Below are 19,313 nucleotides of genomic sequence, written 5' to 3'. Positions count from 1 at the left end.
TGATACAGCAGTTGATGGCATGGGCTGTTTTACTGAGGAAAAGTTTTGAAAGAATATGAACCTGAACAAGGTGAACTTGTTTCAGCTGACAAAATGAGCGGTGTTTAACATTCCCTGTAAATATGGGAAGGGGCAGCTGAGTGTGTGATAGCAGCCGTAAACGTACAGCCGTTTTGAATCGTGACACTACCGTTCCCCTAAATAAAAGACATGCGGCTGAGGCATGAGCCAGCAACTCCCTGAATTTGGTCTTGAATTCCACCAGCTGGTTGCTGCCTCGCTCTCATCTTCTGAGGTGTAGCTGGGTGAAATTGATAGTGATGGGGTACATATTGGACAGTGACACTTCTCTCTCACCTTACATCACAGCCAAGGCACACTGAAGTGTTGCAAGTGGAGCTGCCCGGCCCTCCATAAGTCTCCATTACTCATCAGAGACATCAAGGGTTTAAGCATTTTTCGCCTTAGTCATAGAGTGGTCAGGCAGGACAGCAGCCACTGCCTTGCTGTTTTCATGTGGACAGTGGTTCAAAAAGCAAAAAAAAAAAAAAAAAAAAAAAAAAAAATCCATCTCCATGTGTGCAGTATATAGCCTTAGGCACTATAGGCAGCTGTTTTTGCCACTGTTTGGGCCTAAATGCCTTGTTTGTGACTTTTCTGTGCTTGAAATATGTCCCAAGCTGTGTCCCAAATTCTAGTAATGAGCATCCTATAAATATACAGATGAAAACCACAGTTGCAAGCCAGCTGTAATACTTGTGGGTCCTATGATATCCTGTCAAGGTCCAGTCAACACGAGCCGAGGAGCTGGCTGGCCCTGAGTTTTATTTGTGGCGGGGCACTCATGCAGTCACTCAGCCTGCGAGTTTCCACACAGCTACAGGAGGATCTGCGATAATCGTGTCTTTGTTTTCTTGATTTTGGCGACATCATCAGCGTGAAAGCAGTCAAGCAAAGTCCGCTTCGCGTCGATCCCTGGAGATGAAGCTCAAACACAACCTACAGTTTCTATAGGTGGCGTTTTAAATTCAAAGCAACTCATCACAGACGTGCAAAGAAACTCACTCAGAGACGCCCTCACAGTCGGGCCTTATGGCCGTTAAGAGGCATGCCATTGTCTACAGAGAACTCACTGAACTGACATCACTCACGCGCCTCCTCTGCAGTACTACTGAACTGTGTAGGGTTCTTCACGCCTATGATACCATGTGTCCTTGGTTTCTTTGTCTGCTCATCCTTGGTGGCTATCGTTGCTTATGCCACCTACTCAGTTCTGCTTCTGTTTACTCCAAGCCGACGGACGCTGCCGCTGGAAATGTAAAGCTGTCATCACACAGCTAACTCTGCAGGAAGGCTAGTCAAAACCAGGCAGCAGAGACATACAGCTCATCTTTGCTACTGCTAAAGAAAAACCTTTGTAATTGCTCTTTCCCAGCATTACCTTCCTCCATCTTTCAGCTCTTTGTGCGTCACACTGTAATCTGATTGGACTAGCTTTGAGGGGTCAGCAGCAAACAGGGTGAAGGTTCAAATAATTTAAACTTGGAGCGCAGTGGCAAAGTGGAAAATCAAAGCCTCGATAAAAGCGGTTTTGCCGGTGATCATGTGCTGACAGCTTAAGACTCATTACTTTCTGTGGGGCAGAAGATTTTTTTTTTTTTTTTTTCCAGGAAAGATCTACCTAACAAAAAGTTTTTAGAAAAGCAAGAGTCAAGGCTATCATGAACTGGTATAAGTTTAGGAATTATTGTGCCACATCAATCAACAACACAGAGAAGCAAAACATCAAATGTATGTGTTATTGACACATGCCTCTGGTTTCACCAAACTCAGCATCAAAACATGACACACAAAACCTGACAAGCTCGGTAATAAATGTGATGATAGAACTGTCACAGGTTTGTACAAAGTGTTTGCTAAAACTCCCGGGCCACACCAACCCAGGCACAAGGACACACAGGTAAGTCCGAATGCAGTATATTTTATTACAATGATAAATAATAATGGAGACCTAAAATCCAATAGCTACTGGCCAGTAAAAAATGATTAAAGCAATAGAATAAAACAATGTAATAAAAACAAGATTAAACAGTTCCCATCTAAGTCTCTTTTCCTAGACACAGTTCAATTCTCAGAATAATCTCAAAAGTCCAGCACTCAGTCCAATCCGGATCCGTTTCTGAGCGGTAGCTTTGCCTAAGTCCTGTTCCAGTGGATCCAGGTTCCGATTGAAACGCCCAGGGACGATCCCACCAGGTAAATTCCACCTGCCTTTATAGCGTGGGGCTAACTTTGGGCCAGTGGCTTGAAAGCAGTTAGAGAAGAGAGACGTGTTGAGAGGGAAGGTGCAGTGTGCAACTGTCTACAGCGCATGCAATGATTTCAACCTAAGTCCATGCAAAAGTCCACACCGGTAAACACTGCAAGCCAATAACATTCACAACCATCATGACCCACAGCAAAGAGTAAACAACGGGTTTAGCACGCAGCAGAAATACTCAGTAAAACCACACACACTAGTGTTAACAGAAAAATATTAAAGCACAGAACAAATAGAGGGATAAAGCCCATCCCAGCCTTATGGAAAGCATCCCACAGCCCCTGTCATCCTGTGACAGAACAATAAACATTTGTGGACAGATTATTCACAAACATCCCTGGTTTGTATCTCTAAATATAAGGAAATGTCTCGTGGTAATGCTTTGAGACAGCATTAGGATTAAGCAGCTGTAATTAAATTTGTCTCCTTCCAGATCTTCAATAATTGTTTACTTTTATTAAGACTACTCTCTTACTCCCTCAGTGATTTTTGGAAAAGAACATCTTAAAGTGATTTGAATCCACTGACTTTTATAGTCAAATTTTGCTGGGTAAATTAATACTGTCACAATAAGAAGGTGTTTAGTCAGCTCCCCTGGTTAAATATGCTTTAATAAACATGTTAATAATATTCCTCAGGGGAATTTGTCACCGAGCCGGTCGCCATTTCTCCTGTCACCTCGGCTGGAAACTAGAAAATGTACACATTACATCTTATCTGACCAGGAGCGGCGGCTTTGTTTCTCCTCCTTTTTAATCTCACGTTAAACCACAACTGATCCTCCCAGGGTTTCCTCTGCTTGAGGATTCAGATTTGTGTCTTGTCATCTAAAATGGAGATGTATGGCGCTGTTCCCGCCGGCCTCGATTGAGCCTTGACGTGTAGCAGGGTCTCAGGTGTCAGGAGCCATTTCCCGGCCAGGGTCCCGACCGGAACGAGATTAGGTCCATTTATCTGATTCCAGATTGCTCTAAACCTATTTCAGCTGTCATTTACTCTCCAAGTGGGTCATTAGTCCTACATCTGTTTTGTTTTGTGCTAGGCCTGTGTGCCTGTGTCTGTGTGTGTGTGTGTGTGTGTGTGTGAGGAGTGTTTAATCAGATTACACTGAATACAGCAGTGGTGTATGAACATTTCCAATGGAACTAAATTTACTGTTATATTCTTATCAAGATGAAGCAAACAATGACAACTACTGAGTTCTCTTTGATGACATTAAAAAGTATATTTGAAATCTGAGAGCACTGTGGTTTCATCAGTTGTTGCATAAGATGATGTCATTACTCTACTTTGACTGTACTGTATCCATAACCAGAGACAGTGACTTTGTGAAATACATGAAAAAAAAAAGATCTATGAAGATACCAGAGCGGAAAGTGGGCCTTTATATCTAACAATATTCAGAACATTTCTGCTCTGCTCAGTCTCGGGGAAGCAGGGCAAAGTGAATTTAAGAAACACAAGATATCGCTTCACTTTCATCCCACCCCAAAAAAAAAATGGAATACTTTGGAAACCATATTGATTTCTTCAGCTGTGCTAGATTGTTTTGCAGTGAAATTCAATTCTGTAACAAATGAACCCTATTTACTGTTGGGTTTGATTTTTCTTTTAAAAGATTACAATGACTGAAGCATTTACAAATGGCTCTGGATGTGTTTCCTCTCCGTGAAGTGGTATTGAACTTCTTTGTTTATTCTGACACATCCTGTCAACCCGTGTTAGCCCTATGGTTGATGATGGGTTTCAATCCGGATCTAACTCAAAGCCTAATGGTAAACAGCTATTGTTTTGGGCTGTTTTCCTCACATACAGTCCCTGCTGATGGGTGACATTTTGATTGAGCTGAAAGGACTTCCCCGGCGGCGCAACAGCGAGCTACCTCTCAGAAGATTATAGAATTATCTGTTCAATTGGCAATTACCTTTCCCTGTAGATGACGTACCACAGAAGCCCTGCCAGCACATCATCATCTTCTCTTCAAGACAGTTTGCGCATGTCGCTGGCAAACAGGCTGCAAATCTGCTAGTATGAGCAAGAAACAAACAAATGAATCTCAAGTGAGCAAGCACAACAAATCTCAAAGAGCCATGCTGACCGGCTGATGAATCCGGGTACAGGGGCCTGAGGCTGACAGACCAACGCAGGAGGTGGGGGTTGAAGATGGAGTGCTGGGGCATCACAGGTTGCAGCTGCAAAATAAATAGCATCCATGATGGAGGTGGGCAACATTTCTGACCGGTTGATGCTTAGCAGAGGCCAGCTAGATCCACACAGTATTATAATTATTGTGCTTGATATACTGGTATTCTTGCAAATACTCATGACTGGAGTGGATAATAATTGACAACTTCAGATATCATATTCTTAGTTCATGCACTTCTTAATTAATAAAAGATTTACAATTGTTCCTGAGGCTCATGATGATTCCATTTTCTATGCTGGTATTCCCAGTCTCAGTCCCCACGTGCCCCTTCCTTGTTTCAATGTTCAGCTCATGTTCTGGTTTCCTCCCGCAGCTCCCCACTCCTTCCCTGTAATGAGGACATTCTTCCTGGTGGAAGGTTAATGGTGGACACAGAGAGGTACCCGACAAATCCAAACCCTTCTGACTCCTCAGGCAATTTCACACAGAATCTCTTTTTTTTTCACTGGAAGAGTCCATTCACTGTGTGAATGAGTCAGGTAAATCCAATTCCAAAAGGCAATGGGATTTGAGATGGGGAGCAAATTGCACCAAGGTGATGCTGGACTGGTCAAGAGACCCTTGAGGAAAAAAAAAAAGTTAGCTCATTCCAACACAATAGAGGACACTGCTGTTATCTTTGCTGTTAGTCGTGTTTTTATAATTGATTTCCCCCTCCGGCACAATGGCTGGGCAATAATGAAAAGGCTGTCATTCCTGTCCCTTTGTGTTGCACGTTGATGAGGTCAGTGGCTCAAGGTGGCCGGAGCTAACCCTAGAAGCACACGGCACGGTCCACACAGAAAGTGGTCTGGGGGTTGAGGACCTATAGCTAATCTAAATTCATGAAACGGTGCAAATATTGAAATATTGGAAATTCAAAATAAGAGATGGATTGATTAGGGACTGATTTCTCCATGGTCACGTGAATATTGTCAGGGGACTATGGCACTGACTTTTGCACCCCTTGTTATTGGTAACAAGTATGTAATCTAAAAATTGAATTTTACACTACTGTCGCAGTTATTGTAAGTGTTTTTGGGCAGAGGCATCAAATAAATGCCTAAAATATCAAACGAGGTAGTGATTGGTGGCAGGTCAGTGATCTGGATTAATGCAGCAACAGCCATGGAACAGCTGAATTGATTGAAGTAACACCGGTGACCAAATCAAATTTTGATGAGAGGTCAATTTGATCTTATCAGAAACAGCAAAGTGTAACACCGCCTATTTTCTACTCCAGACACTAGTGCGATTGATCAAAGTGAAGTATAATAATTAAGACAGGTATGTGGTGAATATTGTAGGAAATTAAGAAGTTAAATAGCAATTAATAAATAGTGCTTCATCACGCTCTCTGGAAAAGATTTTGCCCTCTACATTTTTTTTTTCCCGTAATTGCCTCAAGGCAACTTCGAGAAATGTGATTTAAGCCCTCGCTCTGACAAGTCTATCAAATTAATACACTCTAGCCTGTCACATGCCAAATTACTTGTACAAGAAAAGCTATTTAATGCATTCACAAAGATGAAGGTAATGGCAATTTCTATTGACAGGGACAATTCAAGTTGTCAAGGGGTTTATTGTAGGTAAAGTCCTTGAAAATCCATGGTGCGGCGCTTTGATTCTGACGCTGATAGCGACATTGTCCGCCTGTCTAGATATATTTCCCCGTTGTGTCTTATTTTCCATACATCTTCACTCGGGAGAGAGGACATAACGCTGTGTATGCCAGAGGCTATCAAGACTCCAAAATGTGAAGGCAAAAAGTCATAGTGGCACTTCCTGTACCCTCCTGCTTACTTTTGTTGCCACAAATCGGAGACCTATAACTGAGATTGTCAGTGGAGTGAAGTGATTCTACCAGAACTCTATACTGCACGGCAGAGAGAGATGTATCAGGTCTGCATTGTACCACTCTCCTTTTCCCATCAGTTCCACTGAGCCTGTCATCGAAGATCTGCAGACCTTGTGGCTGACGAACAAATGAGTCGATGTGGTTCAGCGTCTCCTCAGAGATACGAGGCACTGTGTCTTGCCGGATCCACTCTTGGAGCATGAGATATACCGAAGTTACATTACAAGTACAAGTTTGAAGAAGTGCAAGTTTGATTTAGCGAGAAGTGCCATGGCCAGGAGGTTTTGATCCACTGTTCTGCTTGTGATGCACCTGATGATGCAAAGATTTTGAGAAATGATAGCTTTTCCTTGAGCTCTCTCTCTCTCTCCCTCCTTCTCGCTCTCTCCATCTAATCTTTGCACCTAATCTCTCTCCCCTGCTGAGCAACCGCACATTCAACAGCACTGTACATGAAAAACGAGGATGAAAAAGCGGTTTGACAGCTCGAAACTCAGCCGCATGCTTGCGCCCATGTGCAGAAGACACTACACGCACAGGCAAGCTGACACACTCGTCCATCTGTCTCTCTTTCTCTCACCGCTTACATCTTTCTCTCAAATAAAAATGTGCATCACCCCACCCAGGTCCTTCTACCCACTTCCACCTGAGGTGAGAGAGAGGGAGGGGAAGCAGGCGTGATGAGAGCAAATCACACTTTCCCAGCTGGCAGCGGAGGCTCATTTGAATTCTGTCACACATGTCTTAATAATAACCCAGTGGGATTTAGCTGAGGACTGCTGTTTTAGCGTTCTACCCCCGCGCCTCCCATATCCATGGTTTGACCCACAATACATCTCTCCCTTCAGGATTATACCCAGTCCTTGAAGCAGGTCACTTCTTGCATTGCAAGAGAGGAGGCTGGGCTGGCGGTCTTGTGTATGTCCTGGTTTATGACTGCCTTGATTAATTGTGGGAGAACATAAGTCTTGTTGAAACAGAGCTCATGTAATTAACTAGCCACTCAGGGTCTGCCTTGAAATTAATAACTGTGATGTTTAATCAAGATTTACATCAAACAGCGGGAATGCCATTTGAATATTTGCTCATACTGTGCCCTATCAATTTGATGATAGGCTGTATTCTCTATTATTTTACCTCACTATTCCCAGTAGTGATATTACTTGAAATCATGGAAATAAGCTGAACCTGATCAGATCAGCACCTGCCTCTGAGGTACCGGTTCTGTAATTAATTGAACAGTAATTAGCAGTTAAAGTCAGGATCCTGAGAGAAAGTGAACTTGAAAGGCAAATCTAAAGTAATGAGGTTCTACTTTGAAGTAATGAACTCTCTGGGTTTAGGGTAATCATAAGCTTCTGGGCTTTACGCGATTTATCTGGAAGACAGTGCGCTGCACGCGGATGTACACTGTGGCACTGCTCTTGAACTTTAACTACTTTGAGTTGACTTTGTGCGGTGGAGGCCACAATTATTTTAGATTTCAAACACACTGTCCGATGCGGGGGTTGAACCAGTGAACTTTTAGTTACCTTGCAGGCAACACTGTCGTTACTTCCATTTATTTTTCGCACAACTTTTCATACATTTCTTCTCCGAGGATGAGTGCTGTAGACACAAATACCCAAATCATTCTCTCAGTGCAACATGACTCACCATCCTCTTTCTACACGTTATTAAGAAATCATAGGGTTTTTGTTTGTTACTGTTTAAATGATTCAACAGGATGTAGTAGCAGGTTTGTCCAGTATGTTTTAATGAAACGAGCAACCCACAATTATTTCCATGCAGGCAGGTGGAGGTGTGGATATGCCGGTGGAAAAAAAAAACAAGGTGGCTGGTATAATTACTGTGCTTCTTTGCTGCTAGTTTCTGGCTCTGATGCTGATACAGACTCTGATATTGACAGTGGCCAAGAGGGAAGAGAGTTCTATTATCTTTTATCCTTTCCAGACTTGGCTGAAATCGTGTTTACAATTAATTGTCAGTTTGTTTCGCCCACATACATGCCTGCGGACATACACACACATTCTCTCCAACAGTACATACAACGCCCACACACGGCTGTCATTACCGCTCAGCTGTCATTAATATCAGGTGTAGTTTCTCAGCCATGCAGAGGTGGCGGTGAGGGTTAGCCGCTGATTGTGGGGGGTCACTGCAGCTCACTGGCTCTTGTCTACCTGTCCCTGCCTCCACGGGACACTAACAGACCCTCTCGCCTGCAGTGAACCATTCAGCAGAAAAGCACCCAGATAGAAAATGGGTGTTGTGCCAGCTGCCTCGGTTACTGATACAGTGGGGTCCCACAGGGGTAGAATAAACAGCTGCCTCACCATTGCACACATATGAATAATGGTTATTAGACCTGGTGCCACCGTGGGACTTCAGCTTTTACGGTCATTATGTCCGGCAGTATGACCATAAACAACACCAGCATGCCACTGGGCTAACTGTAGCCAATAAATTATAATGCACAGTGACACAAGGATTGTTCCTGTGTAGCTCGATGGGCAGAACATTGCATTAACACTACCAGGGTTAAAGGTTCATTTTCCACTTGGACCTCCCACGCTAAAGTGTATGCACTCATTATAACCTAAGGTGCTTTGCACAGAAATCGTCCGCCAAATGCTTTTCCTGGTGAAAAACCACGTGAATTTCATGTGACAGCATGTGCCTCACATTTAATAGCATGTGATAACATCATGTCTGGGTTTTGTTATCACATGTGAAGGACATGTTGTGGAATGTGACGCCATGAATAATGCACATATGGCATCATGTGTTTGCATACTCGCATGCAGAGATGCAGTCACGGCCATACCTACACACATGTACATTGGAATGTTTTACTTATACTGATTTGTAATGAGTTAATGCTATTACCCCACATATACTAACTTAGTTTTCTGCTCCTTAAGATGTTGCATGAGCAGCATACATATCTTACAGAAATACAAGATTATCAGTGTGTAACCAACATTTGTTTGCAAACATGTAATACAAAAATGTATTGATGTCGGTGGAGCAACCAGTGCTGTAGTCTGTTAGCTCGGGAATGGAAGAGCTGCTGAGTCTGTTTTCAGATAAAAACACACATTTTCAATAACAGCACATGATTAACATGATTGTTAATCATGGGTTCGGAGTTGCCAGATTCCCTGGCATTAGTAGATACCATTAATAGCAACCAGACCCTAATGTTCTATCATTATCATTATCATTAGAGTAGGCTACTCTTCGTTTTCAAAAAATTGCCAACTTGATGGTAGTAAATCATAATGGTCCCCCCTTTCTCACTCTTCAGCCCAGAGAAGGATGTGAGATCATAACCCAGGTGCAAGGCTGTGTCCGTGAAAGAAAGACTGTTTGTTTTGGAGAGAGCGCTAACATAACTGGATAGATAACTTAGGAACAGTTCATATTCATTCCTGATTTTCTTACCCTTAAAGTACTGTAAAGGTAAAACGAGCTAGTGCCATGCAGACAGACAATAACATATCATAGCAGTAACAGAGTTTGACCACACGCTGTAGCAATAATACAGTTGGATACTAATAATACAGATGAACACCCCTAACTATTGGTGTATACTCCATTTATTACACTAATGATATTGTTTTTGTCCAGTTTAGCTCCATCATTATTGCTATGGGGGCCATCACTGTCAACTGTGGTATATTACTGCAAGAATGGATCAACTCAAAGTATGAATCTCCATTTTCTTTTGTACCCTCACAGTAAGAAGGCAAATATGAACATTTGAAAAGAAGATGGTGAACTATTCTTAAAAACTTGTAATATACCTCATGCACTGCTACAGAATAAAATTTCAGAATAAAACCTCATGCACTGCAACAGAATAAAATTTCACATGGCTTTTAAAAAGGATATCATAGGAAGAAAATTTAATGAGGTGCTTGACCATCAACTGAAGAACTGTCAGTTTATCTTGTTGTTATCTATGTTGGTGTCATATTGCAAACATACTACAGTATTAACGTTATATTAAGACATTACAACAATGCGCTTTGAATACTTGATCCCATTACTGTTTATGGAGGAAAAAAACAAAAGAATCTAAATTCCACTCTTGCATTTGCTGAATGTGTAGTGTGACAGTGCTTTTGCCCCTTGATGGGAAAGATTGCGGCCTCAAATCTACTTATAGAAATTATATCATTTATTTAAATCTGTGTTTGCTCATTCATTTCTACAACAGGCTATTCAGTACCTGTTATTAAGAGGTGCAGACAAGCAAACTGGTTCATCATTTGATATGATCTTTTAATTTTTCAACAGAAAATCTGGGCTTAACTATGAGACATAGAGTTTGTGCCCACAACCCAGTCACCAGAAATAATGTTAGCATTTTACATTTTCCCCAAACTAACAAATACACTGAAATGTCAATGTTTCTGAACCAAAAATATATCGCATATCAACATGAAGACTTTCAGCCAGTGTGGTGGAGCCTGCGTCACTGTCATGTGACTGTTAAGGTTTGCTAAAAATGAACAGCTTTTGCTTGACATGTCCTGGGTTTGCAAAAAAAAAAAATGCCAACTTTTTTTCAAGCGACTGGGATGCCCGCATTTTGCCTTCTTTTGTATCAAACCTCTGTCATTTGTTGTTCAATCTCAATGCATCACTTAGCTTTCATTCAGTTATCCAATCATGGCTGACAAACGTTCAATGTGTTACGTTCATACAACGTAATATACACGTCCCTAAAATTATAACAAAAATGAGAACTTGACAAATTACAAAGAATGTACAGGGTGCATGAATGAGGGTGGAAGAGACAGTGTATTCCCTAAATTCAGACTAGATCATAGTCTGCAGCATTTTGAGAATTTTGTTGTTTTTCCCCAAGAAAATACACATTTTCTCTTTACTTGTATAATCAAAAACTCTTTTTTTGTTTTTGTTTTTCAGAATATTTGGACAATCTAGCTGCCACATTTTGCCACACACTGCCACATTTCCTCTCTGTTTGTAGAAGGGGATCCTGCATAGTTGGAGCACTTGCACAAAGAACAATAAAAATCTCACTAGTAGTGCAGAGGTGTCGTGAGTGGCCACCACATTTCGCGCACAGCTCGAGCTGTGAGCAGTTTTAGGAAATGTACATATGTGCTGAAATATCACCTCATGATATCCTTGTCACTGCAACATGCTCCATTTGGAGCGTTCTAGCTTTGCACACTAAACTGGATGCTAAATGCAGCTGTTTGGATAATGGTATGGATAATTGTGTGTGAGTAACATCTTAATTATAGCCCTATTTCACAAAGCCCTATTTCGCAATGAAAATGGTGAAATAGGGCTTTTTGCAGCATCGAGTAGCTTTGTACCATGGAGCGCCACACTGAACTTAAATTTTATTGCTGTGTTTTGTATAAATAAAACGGCGTACTGACAAAGTGAGCCTGTGCAAGTGTAAACGGTTCTATTGTTTCATATCTGCTGTTACATTTCATACTAACCTAAATGCTGCCTAGTTTTAATCTCTGATATATCACACAGCAAAGTGTTTCACAGAGCATGCAGCATATATTCACACTGATTACTGTGGAAGCTGGGCCAGCCCAGATTTATTGTGTAACCACCTTTTTCCCAGGATAACGTGGATGCATGTTAATTTTCACTTGTGAAACTCATCTGTTTTTTTCCCACACAGGATGTGCTAAGAGTAAATTTAGCTATCACAGTTTAATGATATACCCCTTGTTGGAACAAATCCACTGCTACTGTTTCAGAAGACGTAATAGAGGATTGCATGCTGAGGTGAAGCACTGGAGACACATTTACATAAATATATGTTTTCACATGTGTGCATGGCTTGTTCATGTTTCCATATACACACACGTTATGCGGTATCCACATGCTGCAGTCCAAGTGGAGCATGGCGTAGTCCGCTGGAGGTATAGCAGCTTTATGGTCTGCAGACATATTGTGTGGACTTGCGGGTTGCTGGGAAAGGCGGTGACTGGTATTCGTCTCCATCCCATAACGTCAGTGGTCATAACATGTGCCATTGCTTCCCCCTGCAAGATTCAATCAGCAGCACACAAAACCATGCCTCATGCACAATGAAAGGCAAGTGCTTGTTGTCAGGCATTCGGCAGAGTGAATTGCATATAGAGTGACTCCGAGATAGCATTGTTTCTGGCTGCCATAAAAAATCTATTTAAAGCAAATCTAATCTTCATAATCTTCTCCCTCTGAGGTGGTGAACGATGATTGGGAAGATTTCCATCCAAGGCCTGGGTGTCTGGCTGGCACTGCACAGGGCCTGAAGATGTAGGAAATTGCCGGGAGCAGAGGATATTAAACTTCAATTTGAGAACACTGATAAGCACATTGGTGATTTATTTAGGTATATTGTCAAGTAAGTCATCTTTAAGCATGTGGACGCAGGTATAGTCATAAACCTGGCCTTCCTGCTTGATTTAGACGTCTGTTTTTATGTTTTTTTTTTTTTTTCATGTGTTCTATCTGAACTGCAGGGAAAATACTGTACGTCCTCAGCGAAGTTGGAGATATGGTTTTGAATGAAGATAATTTTCCCGGTGATTAGTTTTGGTGTAGCTTAGCAACCATGGCTGTGTGTAAGAAAGGGAGAGAGAGAGAGAGAGAGAGAGAGAGAGAGAGAGAGAGACAGAAGGCAGGAGGGCTTTTTATTTCCCCCTTTCTCTGCAACTCTCTGTCTCTTTGTCTTTCTCTCCATCCCTTTCTCTCTTCATATTCTTCCTCCATGGTCTTTCTCTCTCCCAACTTAAAACCGCGGTCATACCCGTACAGCGGCTCTGCACATTACTCCATCGTGCGTCATTCCAAGCGTGTAAATGGACCGGTGCAGTGCAGTTAGGAAAGGGGCTCTCCTAAGTCCACAGCAGTAAATGAATTATTAATGGGTATAAATCCCAAACAGAAGGATAGGGCTGAGACTAATGTCCACTGGCATGAGTTCCTTAGAGATGGGCAGCAACTCAAGGCTAGCCAGGCAGCCTGGCGGCTCCTCGCTGCTGTCAGATGAGGACACTAGATCACTGCAGTGGCAGGGACACTCAACAAAGATCATCTTCACCTCAACACTGTATTGTTCCTATCAACACCATGTCTGCGTCAATATATGTCTGCGTCTCTGATTGTGTCTGTGTGTGTGTGTAGCCATATATACATACATGTCTACTGTGTCTCTGCATCTGTGTTGATGTGTGCATGTGTGTGAGTGTGTATGTGTGTGTGTGTGTGTAAGAATCCCAGGGGTGCAGAGGTGGGGAGGAGGGCAATGCTTTTTGGAAAAGCTGTTAAAACGGACGAAAAAGGAATTTGCAACAGCCCGTGTTTTTTTGCTCAGAGAAAAGGCTCCGCTACATCCTCATGAACTGTCTCAGTCCCTCTGACTGCCAGCAGCAGCCATTTACAACCTGTCCTCATGACTCATCATAATGGAAACTATTCACACCAAAAAGTCTAATATGAAAAGGAAAAAAAAAATGAATTGGATATCCACCACTTGGGAAAAGTAATATCTACTTTTAAAATGATTACTGATATGAAAGTAAAAGTTATTATGGATAATAATGAAGTAATTAGCCGTCTCACAACCTTTGCTTGTAAGGTCACATTTGCAAGGATGGGATCATCTGCCATAATACATTTCAGGAAACACATTTCCATGAAAATGGATAGACGGCATTTTCAAACCTTTCAAATCCTATTATTTTCACTGCAATTTGTGACTGCTGGTGTATTACATGATTGTAAAGCTATTATACCTGCTACATACTTACTCTACCTGATATGGATCGCAATTATTTGTGCGGCTAAATGGCTCAGCGAGGTTTAGATTTGGTTAGTGATGCCCTTAAAAAGCTGAATCAAGTATATGACAGGAAGAATAACAAAAGAAAACAAAGCAAGAAGTTCTCTAACGTGGCATAACTCATGTGTTGTGTATCTCCCATCCAGACCACTCCATTAAATTGTAAGGGGATAGACCTTGGTAACAAGGCAAACAGAGACGCCAGCTGTGCCTTTGGGGAGGTTTTCTTATTAGCAGGCAGGGAGTCTGAACGCACACAGAGACACAGAGACAGGAATCACTATTGAGCTGTCTGTCACCGGGGAAATTGGTCCAGTACATACACTGCACCAAAAAAAAAAAAAAAAAAAAAAAAACGCCCATCTCAACAGGTGATTTATTCTTCCGAGTCTAAAAATTACTGGCAGCCCAGTTTGATGACCTCGTTAGAGAGAGGGGGGATTTGGAGGGAGGGGGTTATTCATTTGTTCATTTGTTTGTTTATTCCTCTCTCCCCGCTTCCTGCCTTTGTCCATCTGTCCATCACGCTCAGTATCTCAGACACTGCTGGTTTGTTCACAAAAACTGGGGGAGTGACACATCTCACCAGTGTGCTCCAGCTCTTAGAAATGACTGGGGGGGAGGAGGGGAGGGGGCTGCATCTATCATTCAATCATTTCTTCATTTGACACATACATTATTGACGACCAGATTTTAGGAAGAAAAAAAAAACTCCTTGGTGAAAAATACAATAGGATATAATACTTTTACTTCCATTGTACAACAAGATTTGGTATGCAACTTGACTGATGCTGAAAACAAACACATGGATTTGAAAGAAATAATAAGAACAAATGTATCCATATATAGATGATAGATACATAGAATATGTATATGTGCAGGAATCCAGTGTCAAAAGTTCAGGTGCATTGAATTTTAATTTTATTATTTCCTGTGTTGAGTCTAAATATTTTATTTGTCTTTATCGTTTAATTTTCTTTCATTGCTGTTACACCAGTTTGAAGAATATGCTCCGATTTCTTCTATGACAGTTTCTGACAGTGTCAAGATTAATGTCACTTCTTTCAAAAAAAAAAAAAAAAAAACACAAGTTAATGTGCATCTGAAAGAAGAGAAACCCCAGTGGCAGATTTTTTCAGATCTTTTTCAAACTCAAAGGATGGCAAATCTGTCCCAGCGCCATGCAGTCCTCCAAATCTGCCGTCTCCATGTCACATCGTTGACCAAATTAAACTTTCTTTAATTCTTACTTCTCATGCTTTTAATCAAGGGTGTTTTTTTAATTTTTATTTCATACATTCAAACACTCTACAGTTCTGTGTGTGTGTGTGTATGTGTGTGTGGTTGATTTAGGGAATATTTCTGTTTCAGGATAGGCCACGCCCACTACCACACTCCCTTTTGGCCAATCAGCATGGCAGGTTAATCAGCTGTCCCTTCCCCCGTGACCAATCTTTCCACAAATTGTTGCCATGTTACATGAATCCATTTGGAAGGTATGCACTTTACTGTGGTAGGCCACGCCCACTGCCACGCCCCATTTAGCCAATCGACATAATCAGGACTTTCTTGCCCCATGGCCAAGCTTTCTGCGTAAATCCATTCATAACTTTTTTTGAATTATCCTGCTACCAAACAAACAGACAGCATGAGGCGAAAACATCACGCCTGTCCAGCTCCTTTGGCTGAACTAATACTTAGATCTGAACCTCGAGAGTCGGTTGACTGATTTGTTAGGATGGACTAAATGTAGCTGTGTGCACGTTTTCTGACAGTTGGACATCACACTCTGCAAACGTGCATCTCAGCAGGGTGATGCCTCCCCTCTCCTGTGGTGCTAATGAAGACTGTGAGGACTCTCTGTGGTCTCCATCTCCACTGTCACTGCAGGCTGTAGAGATCAGGGAAGCCATTTAGGGCGTCAGTCCTCTTTTTGAAGTGTAAGAATATGAGGCTACGATCACAGGTTAAATTGGACCGGAGCTGTCCGAGGTAACTTCACACATCTTTGACAGAGCTGCTTCGCACACCGAGCTGCCAGTGCTCACCCAAGTCCTGTTTCCCCCAGATTTCTACCAATCAGACCTGATACGTGGCCCTGGCGCGCTGCTGGATTGTGAGCAGTGAGCCCGCTACAGGCCTAGCTGGGAGCGCGACTCTGGTAAGCCACGGGTTGTCATAGTAACCGCTGAGCGTGCTGACAGGAGTCGTGGTAAAGAGGACAGAGGAGATGCACACAGCGATTTCTAACCCCTGGTCAGCGATAGTTTGGACTTTACTTCAGGTGAAGCCTCTTCCTCTCACTGGTGGGATGCAGTGTGGCAGCCAGTTTGTTTACTTTTGTTGATGTAGGCTATTATTTCACCTTAAAAATAAACATCCATCTCCTTTATGCAAGCTTTTATGAAATGCTCGGTTCGGCTACAAAGTTATTTCAGCCCTCTACCTTTTTTTAAGCTTCAGCAGCACAGTTTCTGTGGAGCTATTTCTTTTCTAAAATGGGCAATTAAATGTAACCTTTGGTGAGAAAATATGGTGTTAGATCCATACAGCAAAAGATAGAAAAGCAAGCGCAGCATTTATTGGTTCTATGCATAAAGAAAAGTCTAAATGTCATGATCAGTTTGTTTTTAATATGTGAATACGTTATCATCTTAATTTAGAATTACTTAATTTACCAAACTTAATGACTTGAGAGACTCGAATGGGGAGGGTCACATGTTTAGATCTTTCTTCCCCCATGTTTTGAGGAAAATCGTGTGTAATATGTGGAGTGTATATCAAAAATGCCAATCAGTAAGCACAAATTAGCAAAAAGAAAATTCTTATGAAAACAGTGTTGGTTCATAATATCAGAAAGAAAGGTCAGTTTACCACAAATAATCCTCATTTTATTATGAGCAAAAAAAAAGAGCACTACTAAAACGCCACTAAAAAAAAAAAAAAATTATTCATATTACTCTGGATTATTATTCTCTTCTGACACCATTCCTATATTTGATACAGATACACAAGACAATGCGCTGATGGAATAATTTCTATTTATTTTATTTGTAATGACTTTAATCAGCGTTTTAGTGCTCGGGCAGAGGGTTGTCTGACTTTGTTGTATTTTATTTACAGAATGTCTAATGATATCTATCAGATTCTGTAGCCTATGCATAGTGTGATGCTGATGATAAATGTAATATTAATGAGGCGATAATGAAAACAAAAATAAGAGTCATTCTCTCTAATGAGATTGAAAATATCCATATATCAGGATGGATGAAATGTTAGCTCGTCTGGTGGGCTCCCAAGGGCATTTCATCATTTTATTTGGGTTTTGTCACCATATTTCAGTGTATATATTAGAAGAATACCAGCCAAATGACTTCCATACCCAGCGGAGGAATGGAGGTCTCACTGCATATGAAATTGGGATCATTTTTCTGAACATGAAATAAGCCCCATATCCAAGAGGTTCAGATTTGTGAAGTTTGAGTGCATGTGGAACTGGGATAATGTTTCTGAAGGTTAACCTTTTTTATGTAGGGCTGTGTTTCATCAGCCTCTAAGCCGGAACAATACGAGGCCTAGTTTTGTCGCTCTCATGGTTTTGTCTGTTCCCAGTGAGGCCCTAGGTGCAGAGTGAAATGAATCCTGGGTAAAGGCTCAATTAAAAGGCGGGATCCCTCGGCATGCCGGAGGCACTCGGCGCTCTCCCTGGTCTGAATAGAAAGTGTCAGGAGGCGCTAAAGCACTGAGCGGTGACCGTCAACTCAGACTGACAGCATGTCATCTCTCCTCTTTCAGCTTCACCAAGCAGTGCCCCTTCTCAACTTAACCCCACACACACTCATGCACACACTAATACACACCCCCCCCCATCCCTGCTCCCATCTGTACATACTGTCCATACCAAACATGCATAACCAGAGCCTCCCACGCTTTAGCTGTGAGGGTTTTAGTAGCTCTGTTGAGTAACTCATTGACTCAGACAAATTTTCTCATATTTTTGCTTTTACTCACTCTCCCTTTCCTGCACACACATGCAGGCCTGTGCACATACCTGGCTCCATGTGCAACCACCCACCCACACACTCACAGACACACACATATGGTCTGTTCTTAATGAAAAACTCCCATTACCCTCATTGACTTTGTATTGGCACAGGGCCATTTCACCCACCATCTCTTGTCTCCCAGTCTCTCACGTGCCACACTCTGCATTCAGCGCATTCAGAGCTTAAACTACAATATATCCTCTTGAAGCGTCAACAGATGGAGTCATCACTGATATATGGCTGCGGCGAAATTCCTCAGCGTTTTTAAAATGACCTTGATTCGCCGGAGATATTACCAACCTCTCACTTTTCAGGCTCTGGAAGGAACAGAAGCGCTTTGTCATCGCGCTTATTCAACGAGGTGAAAGCGTTTAAACGGTTGACCCAAATCTGCCCAACTAAACCACTGCTAGAAACAGAGAGCAAAAGAAAACTAGACTTTGGGGGGTGGGGGGTGGGGAGGGAACAGCACAATCGTTTCTATTACCTCAGATGTTGGATGCTGTGGCATGCTGCCGAGCTGGGGCCATTTCTATTCAAATGGCTGCGGTCACATGCTACAGGCTCCGCGCGCTTGGCTGAGCCCGGCTCCCTGGATTGGATCACCAATTTAAGGCCCGCTGATTAGAATGCTGGAGTGGATCAGCGGATGATTCACCTTCCCTTGGCTCTGACATCAGGCTGTTTGTGGGGGCAATACCATTTAATACTGGCTAACACATCGGGCTTTATGCAATGGCATATGTCTGCTCTAAAAGAGCAATAGAACTATATCACAGTTTAAAGTGGTAATTCACATCATCTGGTTTGTTTGTTTGTTTGTTTGTTTGTGTTTCGGTGACATCACTTGTGCTATGCATTCATTGCTATGCATTTGCACTGCATTTCCAAGAGATCATTTGCCTGTGTCCAATACTGTAATGTTTTTTGGTTTGATTTTCTAGTAATGATGTTCCTGTAGGCGGCGCTCTTTTCTTCGTCTGTTCAGCCATGGTGGCTTTTGCTAACTACCCAGTTCATCTGTTTATTCCAGATAATCTGTTGCTGCTGAATGCATCACTCCCTGC

This window comes from Myripristis murdjan, chromosome 17, assembly GCF_902150065.1.
Source record: "Myripristis murdjan chromosome 17, fMyrMur1.1, whole genome shotgun sequence".
NCBI classification, from domain to species: Eukaryota; Metazoa; Chordata; class Actinopteri; order Holocentriformes; family Holocentridae; genus Myripristis; species Myripristis murdjan.
This window is presented reverse-complemented; position numbering follows the sequence as displayed.